The sequence below is a fragment of the Eupeodes corollae genome, chromosome 1 (genome assembly GCF_945859685.1).
Source record: "Eupeodes corollae chromosome 1, idEupCoro1.1, whole genome shotgun sequence".
Classification (NCBI taxonomy): Eukaryota; Metazoa; Arthropoda; class Insecta; order Diptera; family Syrphidae; genus Eupeodes; species Eupeodes corollae.
In genome coordinates this window covers 85,608,709-85,633,027 of record NC_079147.1, presented here as the reverse complement: position 1 = coordinate 85,633,027, position 24,319 = coordinate 85,608,709, and the positions used below count along the sequence as shown (strand labels likewise).

Genomic DNA, 24,319 nt, shown 5'->3' with positions numbered 1-24,319 from the left:
CCAGTAGATAACGAGAGCCTAGAGAATTACAACTCGCAATAATTCCTGTGTGCCAGTAGTTGCAAGGATAGTATGAACTTATTTGAAAGAACATTTTTCATGGCAAGACTTTCTCTAGAAGGATTTGTCAATTCCTCGTAAGATAAAATAACTTTAGCTGGCATAGGCACGGATTGAACAGAAGACCTATGACATGACCGTCTCAGGCACTTACCATCACGCGACGGGTACTAGAACTGAAGATAAACTAACTCAAGAGGTTCTGCATCTGCATATCTTTATGGTGTTAAGCGCAATACAATAAGGAAATTAGAATAGGAATTAATGGATTAATCAAACTCAGTATAAATTATTCGTTAACGAAACAAAGGATGTTCCAAAAACGTCACCACTGTCGGTAAAGTGTGAATAGAAATCCAACGAAACAAAAAATATTCCAGAAGCGTCACCTCTGTCCGTAAAGGTGTGAATAGGAATCCAACACAATTTAATTTGCAGGTCTCTCAACAGAACCAACATTGATAGAATTTGAGACTTTATTAGATGATGACTCACTTTTTACGTCAATTTAAAAGTTAGGCCATTAAACGGTTCTTCCTAAATCATAGGTTATTTTGACCCTGATAGCTGTTTTCTACTATTGATAAACTTGATAGAAATGCAATGTCACACCTTCCTCAGCTAAACAGAATAAGTCGCTTGAATAACGTTTTCGAACAATTGGAAACTTATTTCTGTATTAAGTGATGTGTTCGAAACAGTAAGCACTCAAGTTTGTGCACAAATTTCTTGGTACATGGTATTCTACACGTCGTTCTGTTTCATATAGTCAAAAATGTAGCTACTAAGAAGCCAAGATCTTAATCTATTTCCCCCTGACTAAAAGTCTGGAACCGACCTTACTTTTTTACCAACATATTACGACAGATCTTGGAAAAAGCCCAGAACTTTCAAATCAATACTCACCGTCTCTTTATCGATTTTAAAGCCGCATATGACAGCTTATATAGGGAAGAGCTCTACAGAACAATGTCTACTTTTGGCATCCCTGTCAATATTATCCATTTGCGCAGAATGACGATTGGGAATGCACGTTGATTTATCAAAGTCAGAAAAGATTTCACCGATGCATTTGATGTTAAAAAAGGTTATAGACAAGATGATGTACTGTATTGCGATTTCTTCAACATCGTTCTGGAAAGAATTGTGTACTGTCTTGCGATTTCTTCAACATCGTTCTGGAAAGAATTGTGTAAAACTCAACCGTCAACACTAGAGGCACAATATTGCAAAGGTCTATCCAATCACTCCAATACTTCAATGATATTGAAATAAAAAGAAGATAAAAGCGTTTTGTCAGTAGAGCGTTTTGGAGCATTGCGTCGAAAGCGGAGAAGATGGAGTAAGTGGTCAGTGAGGGCAATTCCAAGTTTATGCTGTGATCAAATAAGAATATTGACCGACACAACATTGGACAAAACATCACTATGAACAGCTATAACCTTAAGATAAGTAATTACTTTGTCTTTCAAGGCAACGCTATAAACACATACAACGACACCATCGCTGAAATCAAACAAAGAATAACTCTTTCAAATCGCTGCGTCTTTGGACTTAGAAGGCAATTGAGTAGTAAATTCCTCTCTCGAGCATCAAAATCAACATCTATACGGCACTCATCATCCGGGTTCTCATTTATGGCGCTGAGGCCTGGACCATGACGAAGAAAGATGAGAGCGTCATGGGATGCTTCGGGATAAAAATTATTCGGGTTTTTTTTGGTCCCGTCTGCATAGTTGGAGAATGAAGGAAAAGATATAACGGCTGTACAGCGAAACTGACTTAAGTAGTTAACAGAATTAAAGTTCAACGTCTTAGATGGCTAGGTCACGTAGAGCAAATGAACATCAACGCTCCAGCCCGGAAGGTCTTCAAATTCAATCCCGAAAGACGGCGCAGTAGGGGAAGACCGCGATTCAGGTGGCTCACGCAGTTGGGTGAAGACCTGAACCAACTTGGAGTGAGAAACTGGAGACAGATAGCTATTGACCAAGCTGGCTGGAGACGCATGTTGGTATTGAGGCCCAGGTCCACCCGGACTGTACCACCAACTTAACTAAGCAAGTAATTTGTGGTCTTGGTAAGCTTGGTTTGGAAAACTATTGTGGACGAAAATTTAGAATTTCTAATAAGGTGAATTTGTATCTAGGGGCTACTTTGATAAACATAATTATATTATCTGGGACTCCGAAAACCCCTAGGCTATTGTCATGAAGCAAATTCATCCACACAGAATGACAGTTTGCTATATAATGTGGAGTGTTGACGTCATTGGACTTTTTTCTGTAAAATGAATTCTCAAAGATCTTTTTTGAATATATTTTGTGAAGAACTTAGAGGAACCGATGTTATGCCAACAATCCAATAACGATTTAAATACCAATACCAATATCATCCAAGCAATTCAAGAGTTACAGAACGTAATCATTAACAAGGTCTTACAAAATTGGAGTACCAGAATGGACAACGGTGAAGCCAGAAGATCGTACGGTTTCAATATTTATTATTATTTATTCACATTGAATTAGGCGTAATTTTTTGTTTTAAAAATAATAACGTCTACTTTGTATGTAGCACACAGAAAATCGGTCCACAAACTTAGAGGGCATGCCTTGCAACAAGTTTTTAGTTTATGTCAACGTCTTGGATTTGAAAATCCGCTTTATCAGTCATAAATAGAAATATATAGTCATTCATCTTAAATAATGAAAATTCTAAACGTTGTTTGTAGTTACTGGGTTTAACTTTTAAACAGTTGTCAACTTATAATATCGAAGTTCAATTCATAATTGACGATACGTCGAATAACCATTAATTTGTAAAGCCTAAGTTTGTTTGCGCAACACGAATAGTGGACTTTGACGAAGCAGCAGCTTCAACCGCTTTTCGTACTTTCATGAATTTTGTAATTCGCTGAGTTATTCGAAAAGCTGTAACCCATCTCATAACTATTTTAAAATCGGGAAAATGAACTCTGAATGCCAGCTGCCCTTTCACTACCAAATTATTGTTCTTGACAAATGCATTGTACGCGAACACACGGGTAACGTCACTTCACTGCTCCATTGTGGAAACTAAATGCCATTTTCCGTCGGATCGAATGAGCTCTTTCCAACCTAGCAACATTCAGCCAATGTGAAGAAAACCCCATCTATTTGTAGACCTATCTCCGTGACCCACCCTGAACAATACTTTTGTTCAGTAATGAGCAAATATAATCTTTTTGGTCTAGTGAAACATTTTAAACGTTAATAACGAGTAAATTATAATGTAATTCGTCACTAGTCTAAAACACGGGTTGGCGTATTATTATGTTAAATCTTATTATATTAAAGTTCTCATTTAAGCGTGTCTTTTCGACAAGATGTGGGATAGCAATACTCATTTTTTGTTTAACTTTGATAAAGCAACAAATTAGAAATAATTAAATATTACAGTACGATTTCTGCATCTTATTAAGCTTTTCCTACTCTCAAGACAAGAGATGCTGTTATCATAACAAAAATCTCCACTTAACTCTTGCAAGTTGCAAACAAGCAAAACACTTAAACTTAATCAAGAAGCGCAACATCGGACACACTACATTACATCCATTATATCACGAATCAAGAATCAGGAACGATTATTAAAATCATCTCAACAACAAGGCAACAACATTATGTTTCGCCCATTATTCTCTATTAGATTTAATAGAGAAGAGCAAGTCTTATCAGACCGAAGAGCAATTTTTCTGTCAATCTTCTAAGAACCAAGACCCCAAGACCCTAGACCTGTGGACCATCAGTGCAATGTACGTACCCAAGTATATACATAAGTTAAGTACTCTACGAACGAACATCAGATGCACAGACTTTAAATATTCTTCGCCTTGGATTCTAGGATGGGATCAACCCTCGCACATCAGAAGACTAAACTTTTTTTTGTCGAGATTAGAGGAATTAAGTGGCTGGCATGTCCCCAAACGATAGTGGGATGCATTCGCATCTTTCAACAACACACTGCACTTCTTTATATGGACAGACACCAACCCCACCGTAACGAGAGTCATTTTCAGATTTCGTATATGGTTTGAGAGCGTAGGATGGTATGATGGCACCTTAGAGCTCAGCTCACAGGGTTCATCATCAGTGACAATATCCGCAGCCAAATCATCTTCGCATCATCCCAGCAGCGACAGATTTAGAGCTAAAGAGTCCCAAAGCCAGCCCGCATATCGTATGCACTTCAAGTCACAGATTCTTTTAATTAAAAACCTTGACAAGTTGATTCGTAATAAATTGACTGCATGATGAATGCTCTTGCTCTTTGGATGGCATAAAGCTGCATCGTGCAGCACTCGTCTCCTACATACCTACGTAAAGGTACATATCTTGAAAACTTATATCTTTTTGTGTGACATTATTCGAGCGACAAGATACACGATTTTTTCATGCGGTACAAAACCATCATCGTCATCGTCATCATCATGAGGGACAAAAGAGAGGAACACCTTGATTATTAATTTAATCCCAGATTCTGTGTTATATCATCCGAAGCGTCGGTAATGGAGGAGAATGGTGGGACTACAAGGACAAAGATGAAGAAGGGTGATGGGAGGAGGGAAACAAAAAAGATTAAGGGGACTTTTAATTGATTTTGAATTGGGTTTGATTTGTTTGAGTTGGAAAATTCTTTGGTCGGATTTTCGAAACATTCACATAAAATTAGGTGGGTTCGAAACGAAACGAGCACGTCGATGTATACAAGGAAGAGGAACTTGAAAAGAAGGACAAAATGTCCCTTTTTCGGTGAAAATCATGGCGGAATATTGAATGCCGTTGTAGTACTATTCAAATGAATGGTGTTGCCTTTCATTTAGCCAAAAAGCTGAATTCTTTATTATCATTTAATTTTTGGGGAGAAGGAGGACCCGGAATTAGTAGGGTAGTAGAGCATCAGTGGCAGTACCATAGTCGTTAGAGTTAGATCATGACATTTACGAAGGTTTATCATTCATTCAGATAAAACCAACGATTGTCCCTCTTCAGAAAAGTTTTTGATGGTGGAACAGTGGAATGTTGTGCATTTGATTCTACTTGAAAGAAAAGTTTTTGCAAAGATTATACTGTGGAGTTTTTTATCTTTTATTCTTGGTATGATTAGTTTATTGATTACTAACTGATTGTTAAAAATGAACAACTTAAAAAATACTTAAATAAAAATTTCAAACTTTTATAAACTAAAATGTGGTAGTGTATTAAAGGTTTTTTTGTTTCGTTTAAAAAACACCCAAGTTTCTATAGACTCGGAATCTTATTGGTATAATTCGAAAAATTATAATTGTAACAAAATATGATGATATTTAAATTTCCAATTAACACCTAATTGGTATAAAATTAGCACTTAAATCCAGAACAACTCATTTTATATAAAAAAAAAAAAAACATTTCAAAAAATCAAAATGGTATAAACAGAAAATTTCAAATAAGTTTGGACAGAAATTTATTTTAATTGAATCAGTAAGTAGATTGGTTGAAGCCAAGAACTAACATCAAGTCTAGTTAATTTCATTTAATTAAAAAAACACACAGATTGATTTAAATCTTAAAATAACAGTTTTAGACAATCTTAAAGAACCTATTCATTTTGTTTGCCTGATTGCTATAAATTTAAAACTGATGCTAGAACTATGGCTACGTTATCAATTTGTATTGGTATCTAATTGGAATAAATCTAAAAGAGAAAACAATTAATTGAAATCCATACACCAACCGTATACAAACCAATACTTACAGTAATTTATTGGTATAATCCAATGAGTCCAGGAATATCATTCGTTGAATTTGGTTGAAAAAAAATCCCGACAAAGGTTCCCTATTGAAAAATCAAAGACTGACAGTGCATGTAGGATAATACTGAATCTATTCCTAAGGAACTTTGTTTGGTATAAGCAAAAAATTGCAATAAAAAAATAACTGACATCCGTTTGGTATAAAACACAAAATTAAAATCTCATCTAAAAATCGTACTTGTTTCTTAGAGATTCACACCCGATTGTTATTTATCAAAATATGACTTAAGGTTTCATTGAATCTTGAACTCGGCTGCTCACTCGTTAAATAAAAATCTAAATATGATTTATACCAAAAACTGGAAGTCAACTGATAAGCTGATTCTGTTTGAAATCGATCCCAGAACGGCCGGTCGGCGTTAGTAGATAGCTAAAAGTTCTTTTCGCCTTCATATGCCTGATATTACTTAAAAAGGACGAAATATGGCATAAGCCTTGGGTTTCTATTGAAGCTATTAATAATTGGTCGGAATAAAAAACTCAAAGTATATGTAAGACTTCTTTCATACCTAATTTGTACAAAAGAATTAAATGTAAATTTTTTTTTATTGGTATAAAAATAACATTTCTAAGGTTTCTGCGGTCCCCGCGCTGGTCTATATACCTCAGAGATGGAGAGATAAAGGTAGTGTCATTCCCAAGGCGGGCAAATGCTCGCATGTCAACCCTAAGGACCTAAGACCTATTAGCCTATCATCTTTCATTCTCAAAATTCTGGAACGATTGATCGATATCCATATACGTAACAACATTGAGAAGAAACTATCAATGTCTCAGCATGCTTACTGCAAAGGGAAATCGGTAGAAACAGCCTTGCACACTCTGGTAAGAACTATCGAATACTCCCTAGAGAAAAAAGAATACTTTATGGTGGCCTTCTTGGATATTGAGGGCGCTTTCAACAACGTTGACACATCCACTATTACTTCTGCTAAGACGACCTTAAACGTCGAATACTCAATCTGTGAGTTGATTAATCTTATGCTAAAAAGCGGGATCATCAACTCTAGTTTGGGAGGTTTTTGCAGAAAAAGGTCTGTCAGCAGAGGCACTCCGCAAGGTGGTGTTCTGTCAACTCTCCTGTGGAACATAGTGGTTAACGAACTACTAATTTCCCTTGAGAGGGAAGGTTACAGAGTGGTTGCGTATGCCGATGATGTTGCTATCGCCGTCACAGGGGAACATCCTAATACACTGAGAGACCTTCTCCAAAATGCACTTAATATGCTCACTAGATGGGCTGATCACTGCGGACTTAGTATTAATCCTCAAAAAACAGACCTCGTCCTTTTCACACGGAAATACAAGATCCCAGTAATTGTACCTCCTTCAATAAAAGGTATACCACTAATTTTTACCAATGAAGCCAAATACCTTGGTCTGATATTGGACAAAAAATTAAGTTGGAAATCCAATATACAGGAAAGAGTTAAAAAAGCTACAGTAGCTCTTTTCCTTTGCAAGAAAGCTATAGGAAACAAATGGGGTTTTCAACCTCGCATAACCTACTGGCTATACACATCGGTCATCCGACCAATACTTATGTACGGGGTTGCAGTATGGTGGACTGCACTGGAGAAAGTCGCATACTGTGACAAACTCAGCAGAGTCCAGCGCACTGTATGTCTCTGCATAAGCGGGGCATTGAGAACCACACCCTCAGCAGCGTTAGACACTCTCCTTCATCTGACACCCTCGACATCTTCAGTAAACAAGTGGCAGCGAGTACAGCGATAAGACACGACGCCTCATCTCAATGGACCAACAACAATGGGAGGCACTCCATTATTTTGAACCTCTTTGGTTCTATACCAAAGTACATAGACTACACTATTCCTAAACCCCTATTTGGAAAAACTTCCAGGTATCCATTCCATCCAGAGATGAATGGGAAGACAAAAAACTCCTGGATAACAAAAGTATTCATTTTTATACAGATGGATCCAAGACAAATGAGGGAGTTGGTAGTGGTGTGTACTCAGAAAAGCTAAATCTAAGCATCTCATTCTGCCTCCTTAATCATTGTAGCGTCTTTCAAGCGGAAATTTTAGCGATCAAAGAGGTTCTCTCCTGGCTAAGAGAAAACGTGATATCAACTTCTGATATCCGCATCTTCTCTGACAGTCCAGCTGCTATCAAATCCCTTGACGGTGTCTCAACTAAATCTCTAAAGCCCTCGACTCATATGGCCTTCACTGGACCTAAAGCGCTCTAAAGACTTGTTATCTCAATGGTTCGACTAGTTAGAAGTTATTCTCTAGATTCATGTGGTATTACCACCGCCCTTTCTCTTGGCCTTAGTGTGTGGATTTTTTTTTTAATCCGCAGCCTCGTTAACCTAACCTAACCTAAGGTTTCCTCGGTTGTTTTCATGATACATTTTTGAATACTAGGATAATTCGCATTATATTAAAATATAACCCGACTAACCGCGTATTATAAAATTGTAAGACGATATTTAAAACTAACAAAACGTCACTATTACCGCAATTTAAACTAATCCTAATTCTGTTTTATGCAATATACCAATTTTTATAAATTCAACAAAAACACATATTTCTCAAATAATTTACTCATTTTCTATATTCAACCTGCCCCACTGTAATACAGTCAATCAATCTCTTGTAAGCCTTCTTCAAAGAATAATTTAAATTCGGGTTATATTTCAGGATGATGACGATTGATGGTAATGGCTTTTTGTGTTATTTGTTTAAGGGCTTCGATGAATTTTTAAAATAAGTATAAATATAATTTGTATCTTTCAGTTTCTTTTTTTGTTAAAAAATATTTTATACAACGGAAGTAATAAAAAGGTTGTGTTTATTAATTTTGTTGTTTTATTGTTTATGTTTTTTATTTCTTTAACTTTACTTCCTTTTCAAAAATAATTTTTTGAGTTGGGTATAAATTGGATAGAATAGGATGGGGAAGTTTATTTTTGTAAATTATCATCGCAAGTGAATAAGAAATCACGTTTGATGTTTTTTGGAAAAGTTCTTTAGCAAAAACAAAACAAAAAACAAAACCTAATTAGTCATTTCTCATTTATTATTTGCAATGAAAAAGAGTGAAATTGTTGGTATAATAAACGTCAAAAATTATTCAAATATAAATACCTTCTTCACAAAGAGGATCTTGTTCAGCAATTGATGAATATTTATGTTGATATTTGTTTAAGTCGAATATAATAAAAGTTTTGTGTGTTTCTGAAGAGGAAATTAATACCTGAAATGGGAAAAATAAAACAAATAAAAATTAGTAAATATGCCTTTTGTAAAAATAATACAAACAAAAATTAAAGTTTTGTACCAAATTTTTTAAGTAAAAGAAACATTTCATTTTTGATAATAGTCGTTTGAACATTTTTACACTTTTCATACATGAGTTTTCTGTAAAACGTTTTTGAATATTTATTCTATGAATGTGAATAAAGAAAAAATGGAATAATGATTTTTTGATTTTGAGGTTATGAAAGTGAAAAAAAATCAATTTTTGAAAACAAAACACATAATTCAAAACTAAGAAAATGTTGTCTAAGACTAAGTCAATTGTATTCTTTTATAAAATGTATAAAATTCATTAGACACATTTTAGTTTCAATTTATTGTTCAAACTTAATTCATTTAAAATATTAAAAAGAATCAATAATATTTACATTGAAGGATTATGGCAACAGCCCTGCTGAGCTTAAAATGGTCTTTTTGAAAGTAAAAACAAATAATTGTTAAGATATCTAAAATTTCATTGGAGTTGAAAAAATTGTCACAGACAAAATGTGAATAATATTTAAGTTGACTCTTTTTTAAAAGTATCTTAGAATTTGTAGAACCTCCTTACTATTCTTTAAAAACCGAGAAGAGCTTTTCAAAAATGTTCAAAACAAAATTTTTAATTTAAACATTTTTTTTTCTATTAAATTTTCGAAAATTTAATTTTACTGATTTTGAATTTATAATAACTTTCGTAAAGAAGAAATATTGCTTATTCCATATTTATTTTTAAGGAAACGAAATATCCACTGCCAGTTCAGATTTTCAATTCTTGACCTTTTTCCAAATTAAAAATTGATTTGGGAACTTGAAAAGCGAAAGAGTGATATATATTTTTCGTAAATATTGATAAAGGTATTTAATTGGAATCGCAAGAGACTGCCATGTCCTTTTCCGATCGAGTCTCTGATAACCTCTTAAGGAGTCCTATGCTGCCTGCAATAAGCATTGAAAACCAGTGGCAACATTGCCTTGCAGCCATCAGAGATGGCGCCTCTGAAGTGCTAGGTTTCACACGGCCACAACAGCGAAACCCCTTGTTTGACGACGAATGCCGGCAAGCGCACGCGGCGAAACAAGAGGCATAAAAAACGGCGCTGCACAAAAGGACTAGAGCTGCTCGCGAGCTCTACGAGCAGAAGAAGAGAGAGGAACACCGGCTTCTTAGATGGAAAAAAGAGAGCATGAGAAGTGTGCGATCGAGGAGATAGAGGGATGTCACAACAGGAATGAATGAGGTTCGTAAATTTTACCAAAAGGTAAAAAAAACCTCCCAAGGGTACCAGCCACGAACCGAAGCCTGTAAAGACGATCAGGGGAACATCGTAGTAGAAGCGCAGTCGATGCTGAGAATATGGAAAGATCATTTCTCCAAATTATATAAAGGCGATGACGAACCGAATTCCGCTGTAAGCGAGATAGAAATCAACTTCGGCGACGCATATCAACAATTCCGCCTACCCAACCTTGACGAAGTGAAGATAGCTATATTTAAACTAAAGTCAAACAAAGTTGCTGGAGCTGACGGCATCACTGCCGAACTATTCAAAGCAGCAGGCGATGACTTGGTACGGAGCATGCACCAACTCATCTGCAAAATATATTCGGAAGAAAGCATGTCGATGAGTGGAATCTCAGCATAGTGTGCCCGATACATAAGAAAGGAGACCCTCTAAACTGCGCCAACTACAGAAGCCATTCGTCAATAACCTTATTGGTCCTTATCAGTTTGGCTTCGGACCAGGAAAGTCCACTATCGACCAAATATTCACACTACGGCAGATCTTGGAAAAAACCCAGGACTTTCAAATCGATACCCACCATCTCTTTATCGATTTTAAAGCCGGGTATGACAGCATCTATAGGGAAGAGCTCTACCGAGCAATGTCTAGTTTTGGCATTACTGTCAAACTTATCCGTTTGTGCAGAATGACGATGAAGAATACACGCTACTCTATCAAGGTCGGAAAAGATCATACCGATGCATTTGATGTCAAAAAAGGTTTTAGACAAGGCGATGCGACTTCTTCAATATCGTTCTGGAAAGAATTGTGCAAAACTCAACCGTCAACACTAGAGGCACAATCTTCCTAAGGTCCATCCAATTACTCGGATACGCAGATGATATTGACATAATTGGAAGATCAAAGCGTGATGTCAGTGGAGTGGTTTTGAGCATTGCGATGGAAGCGAAGAAGATGAGTTTAGTGGTCAATGAGGGCAAGACCAAGTATATGCTGTCATCAAAAAAGGACACTTAACAACGACGTATTGGACAAAATGTCACCATGGACAGCTGTAACTTTAAGGTAGTTAAGAATTTTTTCTACCTAGGCACCGCTATTAACACAGACAACGACACCAGCACTGAAATCAAACGAAGCTTCTTTGGACTTAGAAGGCAATTAAGAAGTAAAGTCCTCTCTCGAGCATCTAAAATCACCATCTATAAGACACTCATCATCGCTGTCAAAAAAAGATGAGAGTGTCTTAGGATGCTTCGAGAGAAAAATTCTTTTGGTGATTTTTGGTCCCGTACGCATAGATGGACAATGGAGGAGAAAATATAACGACGAACTGTACGTGCTGTACAGCGACACTGACCTAGTTAGCAGAACAAAAGTCCAACGGCTTAGATGGCTAGGACATGTAGAGCGGATGGACATCAACGCTCCAGCCCGGAAGGTCTTCGAATCCAATCCCGAGGGACGGCGCAGTAGAGGAAGACCGCGACTCAGGTGGTGCACCCAGGTGGGAGATGACCTCAACCAACTTGGTGCGAAACTGGAGACAGCTAGCTAGGGACCGAGCTGGCTGGAGACGCATGTTGGTTGAGGCCCAGGTCCGCCCCGGACTGTAGCGCCACCTTAAGTAAGTAAGTATTTAATTGTTAAATCACGTGGATTAAAAAATAGCAGCAGCTATTTCTTTTTTTCAAATAATCTAATTTTAACCTTTTTCTTTTATAAGTAAAATTTTATAACCGATTCTCAATAATTTTTTTATTAGATTTTGCAATGAGTAGAGGTATTCATTGTTCAAAAGAAAAGATAATAATTGTCATTGACAACATGTTTTAAAATAGAAGACGTATTCTTGACATTGTATATGAATTGGGCTGTTCCAAAAAGATGGTATATAGTGCGATCGTCCACAAGGTCAAGAGTTTAATCCCAAATTTACCATGAAGGCAATTAAACATGGTGGCGTCAACATTATGGTGTGGGCAGCATTTTCGTGGCACAGTGTTGGTCCGATAGTAAAAGTATTTGGCAGGATGAATCAGTATCATTATACAGAAATATTTTATGAAATAATATGGAACCTTTTAATGCTTTCGAAAATTTGCCCCTGAATCAGTTCAGGATTGACTTCGAGAAAACCAAATTCAGGTTTTAAGTTGGCCAGCCCAGAGTCTAGATCTAAAAAAGATTGAAAATCTGTGGAATGATGTTTAAAAGGGTTTCAAACAAAAACTAATCTTGAAAGAAATTTGAAGAAAATTAAGCAAGAAGACCAAAAGGAGTTTGGGAAAATAAAGGGCACTCTATTAAATACTACTTACAAAAACTTACTAATATGCACTAACTTCTCATGACTTTATTTTTTCTTTGGTGCTATTTACATTTCCACATATTTTTAAACCTTAAAAATAATTGTTTAACTTCCCTAAAGAAGTTATTGTAATGGGTCCAATTTGTCAAATTGAAAATGGTGACATTACTTGACGTTTCAAGGTCAATAGAGTTGAAATAAAAGATTTTTAGAAAGATGCATGTGAGTTCGTGTGTACGTACGATCGTAAATCCGTACATCGGTACGTTCGCGACGTTTTTTTCGTAATAAAAAGCTCAAGACCCGTCTGTCGATTTGTCTTGCTTAAAAGTTTGTCTATATGTACTCGTATCAATTTTTACCAAATTTGAGTACTATTTTTTGTAGATTTTATTTATTTATTTATGAAAATTACTGAATATCGAAAACAATATTTTCTCTGAAATAAAATAAGTTTGAAGCCAATATTTTTAATTTTTGAAAAGCTATTTGAGTCGAAAGTAAATTTTTACCAAGTTTTGGTATTGTTTTTTTTTTAGAGTTTTATTTTTTTGTAAAAAAAATGTCAATTCGATTTTTAAAAAATTTTATCGAATGGTGAAAACAATATTTGTTATAAGAAAAAAATAATTTGAAGCCAATATTCCAAAGTTTTGAAAAGATATTTGAGTCGAAAATCAATTTACTTCCCATAGGAAGTTATTGTGATGGGTCCGAATTGTCAAATTGAAAATTTTGACATTTTTCGACGTTTCAAGGTCCTTAGAGTCGAAATACAATTTGTTTAGAAAGAAGTTTGTGCGTGCGTGTGTACATACATTCGTACGTCCATACGTCTGTACATTCGCGACGGTTTTTTCGTAGTCCATAGCTCAAGAATCTGTAGATATATCGACTTAAAAAAATTTTTATTGTACAGATAATAACGCAGAAAGATGAAGAAAGGACTCTCAAAAAATTGCGTTGGTGGTTTTTTTACCATAGCAATTTAAAAAAAGTTTAACATTTTTAGTTTACCTTAAATATCTTATGAACTAATAACGCTAGAGAGTTGATATAAATTGTATGCTATAAATAAAAAGGTGATACCAAACAAATACATATTTAGGCAAAAAAAGATCAATTAAAGTTTTTTTTATAAATCGAAAAAATTGAAAACAAATATTTGTCACTTCAAAAATTTTACGAATAAATAATGATTTCAACTCCAAAACAATTTTGTGCAACGAAGAATAACGTTTTTAACATCTGGTAACATTTTGAGAAAAATCAAATTGACTTGCTCCTGTATGCAAAGAGCCTGTTTTAAAAAAAACACCTATATAAGATTTAAAATTATACTTTTAAAATAAGTTTCTCTTCAAAGATTTAAATGCCATTCGATTTGTCAAAAAACCGCGCTATTCATCCCAAGACACATCTCATTCTAGGACAACTCATACCGAAAATTAATTGGTATTTACAATAGTTAAAGTTAAAAAAATACGTCAATATGCACCAAATGCATTATTTTGGTTAAAAGAGAGTAATATAATAAAAGTTTTGTCGAAGAAATGCGTTATTTTTTTGGTATGCAGTTGTTTGGTGATTGTAAATATAAACGCTCTACATTTGGATTTCGTAAAAAAATGTTGAACAGTTTTTAAGATATAGAATTTTGAAAAAAGAAATTCAATATTTTGTTTAAATCCAAACAATACAAAACTGCACTTTTGATTATCTTATATTGTTAAGGCAATGTAGTAGCTTATTAAACAAAAATTATTGAAATCAGTTCATAAGTTGCTGAGAAAATTAAAAAACAAAATAACGGTTCTTTTCCTGAGCAACACAAAAACATGTTTTTTTTAGTAAAAAAATAAAATTTTAAAGAAAAATTTAAAAAAAATCTATGGGTTTGTTGTTGAGAATGGGAGCCACTGTTAGTTTTAATCTTAAAAACAAAATGAAAAAAAAGGAGCGGGGACATACAGACAAAACAGACCGGGGACCCACTTTTTTCGACTTCTCTAACATCGTTATATCATGTTTGATTAAAATCTCGTAGTTGAAATTTTGCACGAATGCAAAACTTGCCATATAGTTCGTATGTATATGTCGCTAGTAAAAAATTAATAAGAGTTGGTAAAAATTGATTTTCGGCTCAAATATCTTTCCAATATCTTTTGAGATATTGGCTTTATACTTCTTTCACCTTTTAAGAAATATTGCTGTCCACATTCAGTAAAATTTTGAGAAAAATCGATTTGACAGTTTTTTTACAAAAAATAAGAACCTACAAACAAAATACTTTAACTTGGTAAAAATTTACTAACGAATGAACAAGCTTTTCAAAAATTTAAAATATTGTCTTCAAACTTTTTTATTTCATAGAAAATATTGTTTTCGATATTCAGTACTTTTTTTTATAAAAATCCAACTGTCTGTTTTTTCATTAAAAAATAAAATCTGCAAGAAGAAGTACGCAAATTTGATAAAAATTGATGTTCGGTTCTTGATATCTCTCAAATTAAATTCATTCATACGATTTGTAAAAATTTGAGGAATGCTGGTAAAAATTTGTTTTCGACTCAAAATCTATGTAACAAAACTAGATTTTCAAACTAAACTATTTCTTTATATGCAAAATTTTTGAGCAAAAAAAAATCGACAGACGGGATGGGAAGTTATCAGTGTGGGTCGCATCCCAGCCTCTTTTTATTTTATTGTTTTTATCATATACACATACACAATGTTGAAAATTTTTATTGAATTATTTTTATATACAAAACCAATAATGTTCATATTTGACTTATTTTAATTTTATTACTCATTATTAGCATTATCAGGTATGAGAGCTATTTTTCGTTCGACTATTGGCATTCTTACAAATAGGAAATATTTTAACGTTTTTAGGATTTTAAAACCTAGGACAGATCCTAGAAAAATCTGTATTCAAATCTCTTAACCAAAGTTAAAACCTTAAATTAAGAAAATCTTTTATTCTGTGTGTCGATATCTATTTGCCTTTGGTTAGAAACTACCAACCTAGAACTAGGGGTAGCAACAATTGTTGTCACAATAAATATGCTTATTAGAAGATAATAAGCTTATAGAGACGGGTCTTAATAGTCATTTACAAACAACAATGACGGTTTTCAATTGGGAGAAATTGTTACTTCTTTTTAAATTTAAATACAGAAAAATCAATCGTTATAAAGGGTGTTTTTTAAAGGTTTATAGCTTTGAAGTAAGATAAAAATGTAATTGTCATAAAAAATACTTTATTTGAATTTTTTAATGAAACAAGATGTCGGCATATGACCCCTGATGCCGGCTGAGACGTATTCCAAATAAGAGGTTCAATTTTCAATTACTTTTTTTAACATTTAATTCAGCATATTAGCATAACAGCGCAAATTTTGTGCTCTAAATGGTAATTTGCCCAGATGAACGTAAAAAAAAACAATTGCCCAGTAATCAATACCCGCCAGTTAAAAAAGGTTTGTCAACTTTAAATTCAATACCTCTAAAAAACCACCCTTTCGTTTTTAGTAAATAACTTGTGTCTTCTTTACAAGTATTTTTTGGAACATTTTAAACAAATGTTTTAATTAGGTACACTTCTTTAATAAATGTACTACCTTAAAACTCCAACATTAAATGAATAACGGACTTTAAATTCTAACTTATCGCACCGCATTCCTCATTCGAAATAGGGAATTAAATTCAAAATTAGAATGACTCCCACTTCGCTTCATTGCACATCCCTGCACTCTAGTGTCATCATCTGATGCAATTAGCAATGACACAGACGTAGACTGCATTAACATCATCACCATCAGCATCAGTCGACATCACATCCATTGGTCCGCTTCAGCATCCAACATCTATTCAACATTGTGGTGGCAGGCGATGGCGGCGGCGTTGGCTGTGGCAACGGGGCGGTAGCAAAACGTCTTCAGTAATGTTTTTTTTCCGGTAATTAAGTCCTAGTGCCCACTTGGGGCAGGAAAATTACCGTAGTACTCGATGCAGGAATGCGCCATACAAATTTCAAAAACAGATATGTACAAACGTGTGTGGTGTAACATTTCTATGAATATGTACAGCTATGGCCAAAATAATAGAAACACTCGAAAAAAGATTATCATTCAATAATTGGGTTTGTTTTAAAAAGTAAATTTGTTGGTAAAAATTTGAATGCGTCATTAGGTTAGAGATAAAGTCTTACAAATAAACAAAATGATTTATGACATATGCAGCAAGGTTTTGTACACAAAATCTGCTCTAAGACCAATGATTTTTTGTAACTTGCAGGAGTTTAACCTTTAAGCAAAAACATAAGTACCCTGTTGACTTAATAGCATAAGGAAGAGCTGAAATGCACTGTTAAGTGTTGAAACAATATGTATTTATTTTGAATGAAATGCTTTTACCTATTCTGAAAAGATATTCTTTCAATCTAAGAAAGCCTTTGCGTAAGCAATTCCAATTTGGAAACAGCATTTGTTTAGCCAATTTTTAAGAAAGTCAAATATTCTTTTCCCTCAAATAATCTTCTGATTTTGCTAACTTTCCTTCTTTCGAAGATAATGAAAATACCGATGGACAGATTATGAGCTCAAAAAGTATCTTGAAGAATCAAATATTATTATTGACCGACCGGCAGTGCGACTTTTATACCAATATTTCAAGAGGTCATCTCAGGGTTTACCTCAGCAAACGGTGGAAAACATCCTTCCTTGGATTAGAAACATATTTTCGAACTATTCAATACAAGTTGTTTTGTACTGATATTGATCTTAATCCGACTAACACCGGCATTGTTCCTCATTTCTGTAAATGATCGGTCTGCAGCTTCTAATCATCAATTCCAGACTCATAGTCGTATTTCTTATCTTCGGAAATGCAACAAAATTACATGATAAACTCATTAAACTCCAACCTCCACATCATTTTACAATGCACAATAGGAAATAAGAAACCGCTCGAAATGTTATTCTTCGAAAACTCAACACTTTTACAATTAAGGCAAATATTAACCGCTTACCACTGAGAGCATTACCAAACACCTCTCGTAGAACAATCACATTCGGCATGTAGCCAAAAATGCCACAAGATGTTTGGGTTTTCTGAGACGATACATGACATTTTTCACTCCTACCAATCTGTCCATAATTAACAAAACCATGAAACATCCGTGGCATAAGTTTAGTGCGTTGGACTGTCATGTCAGAGGTCTGGGGTTAGATCCCTGCCTGTTCCATCTAAAGATTTTTTTTGCAGGGGTACTGCCTCTTGGGATCAATTGACTAATTCTCCAAGAGTAATTCTTGTCATAAAAAGTGACTTTTCACATTAGCCATTCCGATTTGACAAAAAATTGTAGTTACCCTTGAATTACTGACAACATTACTCGCACACAAAAATTGTTGGGAGTCATAAGTCACTAGGACCTAGTTCTCAACAGAAATTAATTTTTTAGCCGTAATACACGAATGTGGAATGCCTTGCCACGCTCTATCTTTCCCTATCATTGCAATATTCAGGAATTCAAAATCAATTTACACCAGCACCTCCTATCCAACCCTTCCCTCTTTTTCTAATGCTCACACTGTGTCATTGGCATATTAAAGGTATTCTTTGAATGAAACCTCCTAAACTTGAGTAAACCTAACTCCTAGCTTACTACTTGAGAATTTCGAACAATATTTAAAAAACACTTTTAAATGATTAGTGAAATAATATCTTTAGTCGTGAATTAGGTCACTCTAACATCGTCGACATTCTTCATGCCCAACCCTCTTTTGACATTATTTTCACGACCTCTACTTTTATGGAATAGCCAGATGCATTCTCTTATTTAATCAGTTTAGCCGTAATAATCGCTTGGTTCTAAGTTTGCTCTTGCACAGTACTGTGAAGAACAGAGAATCGTTCTTTAGCCGTACTATAAGAATGTGAAATGCCTTGCCACACCTTCTTTTCAACCCCTTTCTCCTCTACTAATTTCGCACTGTGTCTTCGGCATATTAAAGGAGTTCAAAACTTATTGAGTGTGTTCCAGCTGTTTATGAATCCTCTTCAGCAAATGCATTCCACAATCTTGACACCAAATATTCATTTTTAAAACTTAAGTGTTGTTCCTATTATTATGGCCATAGCTGTAGATACGTCATGTGTGTGTAGGAAGGTAGCACGGCAAAAGACAATTATGGTGTAAAATTAGCGCACTGTCTACAACGGGCAATCGTTGTAAGTGCAATAAGTGCATCCATCCTCTTGAGATGAATTGCGAGAAGAGTTGCAGTGCGCAGCTGACTCCTCGACGGACATATAGTCGAGGACGTGCATTCGATGAGGACGTGGACGCGAACGCTTGGAACGATTGACTGACCGACCGACAACGTCGACGACGAAAACGACGACAACGATGATGATGGTGTGGTCGGTGACCATGTTATCTTTGATGTTGTTTGTGGGTCTATTAATAGTTAATTAGCTTTAAAATCGGGTAAAGGCAGCTGGAACAGATAGATAAATGGCAAGCTAGCGAAGTGGAGTGAACGGTTTATGCATGGAAGATATGCTATGCATCAACCCAAGTCAAAAGCCAGCTAGAAGGATGTTGATACGGTATAGGCTAGGCACACACATATACATAGACACATATAGGTAGTTGCAAAGAATGGTAATATCAGCGGTCGGCTAGGAAAATTTATGCCACATCCAGCGAGAAGTACTCTTGAAGCTCGAGTGGGACACGATTGACGTTTGACGGAAATAGCCATTGAAATCGGAGATGAGTCTTGCTTCAAAAAAAAAGAGAAAAACACATCGTCAAGAAAGAGGTTAATCAATTTCGATGGCCAATCGATTTCCTATATTAAATTACTTGCCATCTTCTAGCGGTACTTCGAACACATACTTATATGTACATATCTACCTTACCTAGACCTCGAATATAATGATAATGACAATGAGGTAAAATAATGACGAGCATCGACTGACGCAGACGGACGTTCGACTTTTATCGGATATAATTGAATAAACTGTAATTTTTTCTGTGGCAAATAAATTAAGTATCATTATGGGATATATTCATTAAAAATAAAAGAATGGCGGGATTGGTGAAGAATTTCCGTTGGACGAACAATAATTTTTCAAGATCTTATTCCGATAATTGTTTTTAAACATAGGAATTAAATTATAAAGTCAATTGAAAGACCGGAATAACGCCTGAATTGGATTCTTTCAACAAAGCAGGTGTGAGAAACTATCAGAGAGCATTGAAATGACTTTAGTTCTTTTGCACGTTACTTACCTCTTTTTGCAGCTTATTAGAAAAGTAAATTAAATGTTGGCTCCTTATTCAAGAAATTCAATGTATGCAAGAAAAGTCTTTGTAAACTGCATTAAAGCAAAATGTCAATACAAATTAGTTTATTTCAGTTAAAAATGAAAACTCAAATACCACTTTTCATGATTTCAAGTAGTTTTTTAAGAAAAGAAATGATATCTAAGCTTAGAAACAATTTGCGAAGTTTTCATTTTACTATGAAGAAGAATTGTTTTTTTTTTTTTTTCAAAATATTGATGAATTGTTCACAAATTTGAAAATGTTGAATTATTTATTTATCAATCAATATGAGATTTAAAAATCTTCAGTAAGACTACTAGATAAATATTTACATGTGTATAATTCAATAAATAAACTTAAGTTTAATATAAACAATAAAAATATAACTTATATGAAAAATTAAATTTGTTCATACATAATCAAAATATAAAAATGAATTAAAATGAAAATACAATAATAGTTTATTTTTCAAAGAATATCTACTTGATTCAAAATCAAAACAATTTAAAATTAAGTTTCTTTGTTTGACACAACGGGTTGTTAGTTAATTTTTAGCATTATTAACTCTATGTATACACCTTCTCGAAACAAACATCGTATTCTAAGTTGTCACGATGGAGCATACAAATTTATTAAAGCACAAAAAAGGGCATTTGATATAATATTATAAAATATCACTTATAAAAATAACAGAAAACTGTGTCATTTTCAAGTGATTGAATTCCTTAAAGTTGGTGTCTAGTTTTGTATGATGGAGTTCTGATGTTCCACCCAAATTTTTGAATAGTGAAACTTGTTAACTTTTTTTGGACCATTTCAATTCTCTTAGATTGAATTTTATAAAAATTTGATTAAAAATAAGATTACACCACAGTATTCCAAGATTGGTCTTATATATGAGGTAAAAATCGATTTGAGAGCAAAAGCGTCATTAAAGTCTATGCTATTGCGTTTAACAAAACCGATCACGGAATTTGGTTTGGATACAATCAATTCAATTTGCTTGAAAAGTTAAGTTTAGGGTCAAAAACTACGCCAAGATCTTTCTTCTCCCTTACTCTTTCCAGAACTTGATTCTCAATTTTGTTTTCAAAGATGATTTCAGAAAAGTTGCCGTAGAAAGAAAAACATTGACATTTAGGGACATTTAAATATAATAGTTTTTTCGTGCACTATTGGGATAAGTTCGAAATATTGTTTTTCAAGACACGATAGTCATTAATAGATTTTATGCAACGAACAAATTTTAAGTCATTGGCAAAAAAAAGTTGACTAGAATTGAGAAAAATACTAGGCAAATTATTTATACAAATTAGGACAAGAAGGGGTTCAAGATGGCTACCTTGTGGCACACCAGATGAAACAAAAATTGGTTTTGAGAGAACTTCGTCAATACAAACAAATTGAATTCGATAAAGATAAGATTTCAACCATTTCAAAAACTTAGAATGAAAACCAAAGTTTTTTATTTCTTCAATAAAGACTTACTCTATCAAATGCCTTTGAAAAATCGGTATAAATTATGTCTATTTTATGTCTTTTTTGAGATTATTTAAGTTGAAATTGAAGAAGAAAGAAAGATTATTCGTTGTTGATCTTCCTGTAACGAAACCATGTTGGAGCGGTAAAATGTGTTCCTTAACTGAAAATGTTATTTTTTCATATATTAAATTCTCAAGGGGTTTTGGAATGCACCAAAATTTACAAATCGGACGGTAGTTGGATATTTGCTGTTTAGACCCTGATTTGTGAATATGGCTTGAAAATGGTTTCTTCCATGCTGGAAGAAATACGCTTTTCTTTAAAGAGCTATTAAAAATAAGTAAAAGGGCTTCAGAAAGAGAAGCAGCACCTTTTTAAGAACAATAGGTGTGATTTCGTGTGGACGTTTATTGCCATCATTTAAACTCAAGAAACCATCTTCAATTTCTGAAATATTTAATTCTTAACAAGAAATAAACTCAAACTCAAAATAAACAACCGATATCTGCTTACAAATATTGAACCAAGGTAATCACACACCTGGGAATACCAATCGAATTTTGTTTGTTCTTGATGTAGGGCCAGAATGACTTAATTTTTTTTAGGTTACATTCATTGATAAAATATAATTTTGAAATGAAAATTTGTCAAGAACATCAAACTTTCGATTGGATATAAATATTTTGTATTTCATCTTTATTTTCTGCCATCCATAAACGTTTATAAGCCTTGATTTTGTTTATTGTTTACGTTACTTAGGTTTTTTTTGAACCAAGGAGGCTTGGAATTTGTTTTTAATTTCCAAAATTGTTTATAACATTAATGATTGTAATTTATCACTTTAGAAACAATTCAAAATTTATGAAAACCGTACTCGATGTGAAGAACCAATTCATCATGCAAAATACTATTTCTTATCTTATACAGGAATAGATTTCCTGACTAAAATTTGTACATCTTATTTTCATACATAAAAACGATATAGTCCGCGTAACTGTGTCATGTGAATATAACAAGTGCATTCAATTTTTTAGATTGCGCACAAATCCAACTTTCAAACTGTTTTGTATGAGATTCAGAATTTCTTAAATAATTGTGTATTAAATAAAAGGACTAATAATGTATCCACGATAATCACGCATAGTTGCATTATTGTACTGATAAATCTATTCAAAACGATATATTATGTGAAGCAGCTGTCATAAAAATTCAGTTGGCGAAAATGTTCATTGGGAACTATGGTCTAGTGACTAACTCTTAACCATTCCTGTGTTTGAGTAATGCTTTCAGGAATGGAGGGGTTTTAAGCCGATTAAAAACGCACTTTTTATGAAAAGAATTGCTCTTTGTGGATGTGTCAATTCTTCGCAAGAGTCATTACCCGTGAAAAAAAAACTTTAGACAGATATTGAACCCTAAGCCTCTTTCATGATAGTCCTACGCACTTAATATCACGCCGCGGGTATTAGTAGCTGTTACGATCCTATTTTAAGTTTTCATATTAATATTGCACTGTTCACTTATCAATGTTTCAACCGTTTGTCAAAATTATGCTTTTTAGATATCAAAATTCAGTACTTTAAAATTCTACTGAGTTTTTCTAAGTTCGCCTAGCAGTGACCTGTTCACATTTTCCAGTAAGCATTTTTATCAGTGAAAGTAAGAATAAATAAATAAATGTTTAATTTTGTTAATTAAGAAACAAAAAAAACGCAAATGTATACTCGTTCCAGCACTATATCCAGTTTTTCGTATGATCAAGTTACCCACTTTGCCTTATAAATGGAGTTTTCTAGCTACATGCAACGCTTTAATATCAATTTATTGCAATATCAATAAGTATTGAGAGGCTTTATTTCCTTACGTGGTCCTGTTATCTGGGCCCCTTGAATGGTGGCTTATACCAACAAATCAAGCATTTTTTAAAGAATTAAAGAGCCAAATTTAAGCCACCTTAAGACAATTATATATTATATTTACAGTCCATCTTAATCATTACCACATTCTGTGCAAAGAGTTTATTGTAGTTTTAATAACGTGTCTAATTTTCATTTAAAATTTTTTAACATTCTGTCAAATGGTTTCTATTTTCCCAACTTTTGTTTAAAATTCTAAACATGTACTGAAATAAACGGTGATTTTTTAAGAGCTTGAGAACTTAAAAAAAAAACGCATACAATTTTCAAAATCTGATCGATTCTTTATTTGAAACGTTAGATTGGTCCATGACATTTACTTTTTGAAGATAACTTCATTTAAATGTTGACCGCGGCTGCGTCTTAGGTGGTCCATTCGGAAAGTCCAATTTTGGGTAACTTTTTCGAGCATTTCGGCCGGAATAGCCCGAATTTCTTCGGAAATGTTGTCTTCAAAAGCTGGAATCGTTGCTGGCTTATTTGTGTAGACTTTAGACTTGACGTAGCCCCACAAAAAATAGTCTAAAGGCGTCAAATCACATGATCTTGGTGGCCAACTTACCGGTCCATTCCTTGAGATGAATTGTTCTCCGAAGTTTTCACTCAAAATGGCCATAGAATCGCGAGCTGTGTGGCATGTAGCGCCATCTTGTTGAAACCACATGTCAACCAAGTTCAATTCTTCCATTTTTGGCAACAAAAAGTTTGTTAGCATTGAACGATAGCGATTGTCATTCACCGTAACGTTGCGTCCAACAGCATGTTTGAAAAAATACGGTCCAATGATTCCACCAGCGTACAAACCACACCAAACAGTGCATTTTTCGGGATGCATGGGCAGTTCTTGAACGGCTTCTAGTTGCTC

At 34.1% G+C, this 24,319-nt stretch overlaps 1 protein-coding gene across 2 annotated transcripts in view; it reads right to left on the bottom strand.

The window, feature by feature from the left end:
- LOC129943132 (uncharacterized) overlaps window positions 1–24,319 on the bottom strand; it is a 444,917-nt gene that overhangs the window by 363,166 nt on the left and 57,432 nt on the right. Inside the window, exon 1 of one of the 2 annotated variants that reach the window (XM_056052383.1) lies at window positions 9,007–9,113. The exons of the other annotated variant lie outside the window; for it this stretch is intronic. The gene's annotated coding sequence lies outside the window, so the exon portion shown is untranslated. Of the gene's footprint in view, window positions 1–9,006; window positions 9,114–24,319 lie in introns of those variants that run through there. 2 annotated transcript variants of the gene reach the window in all.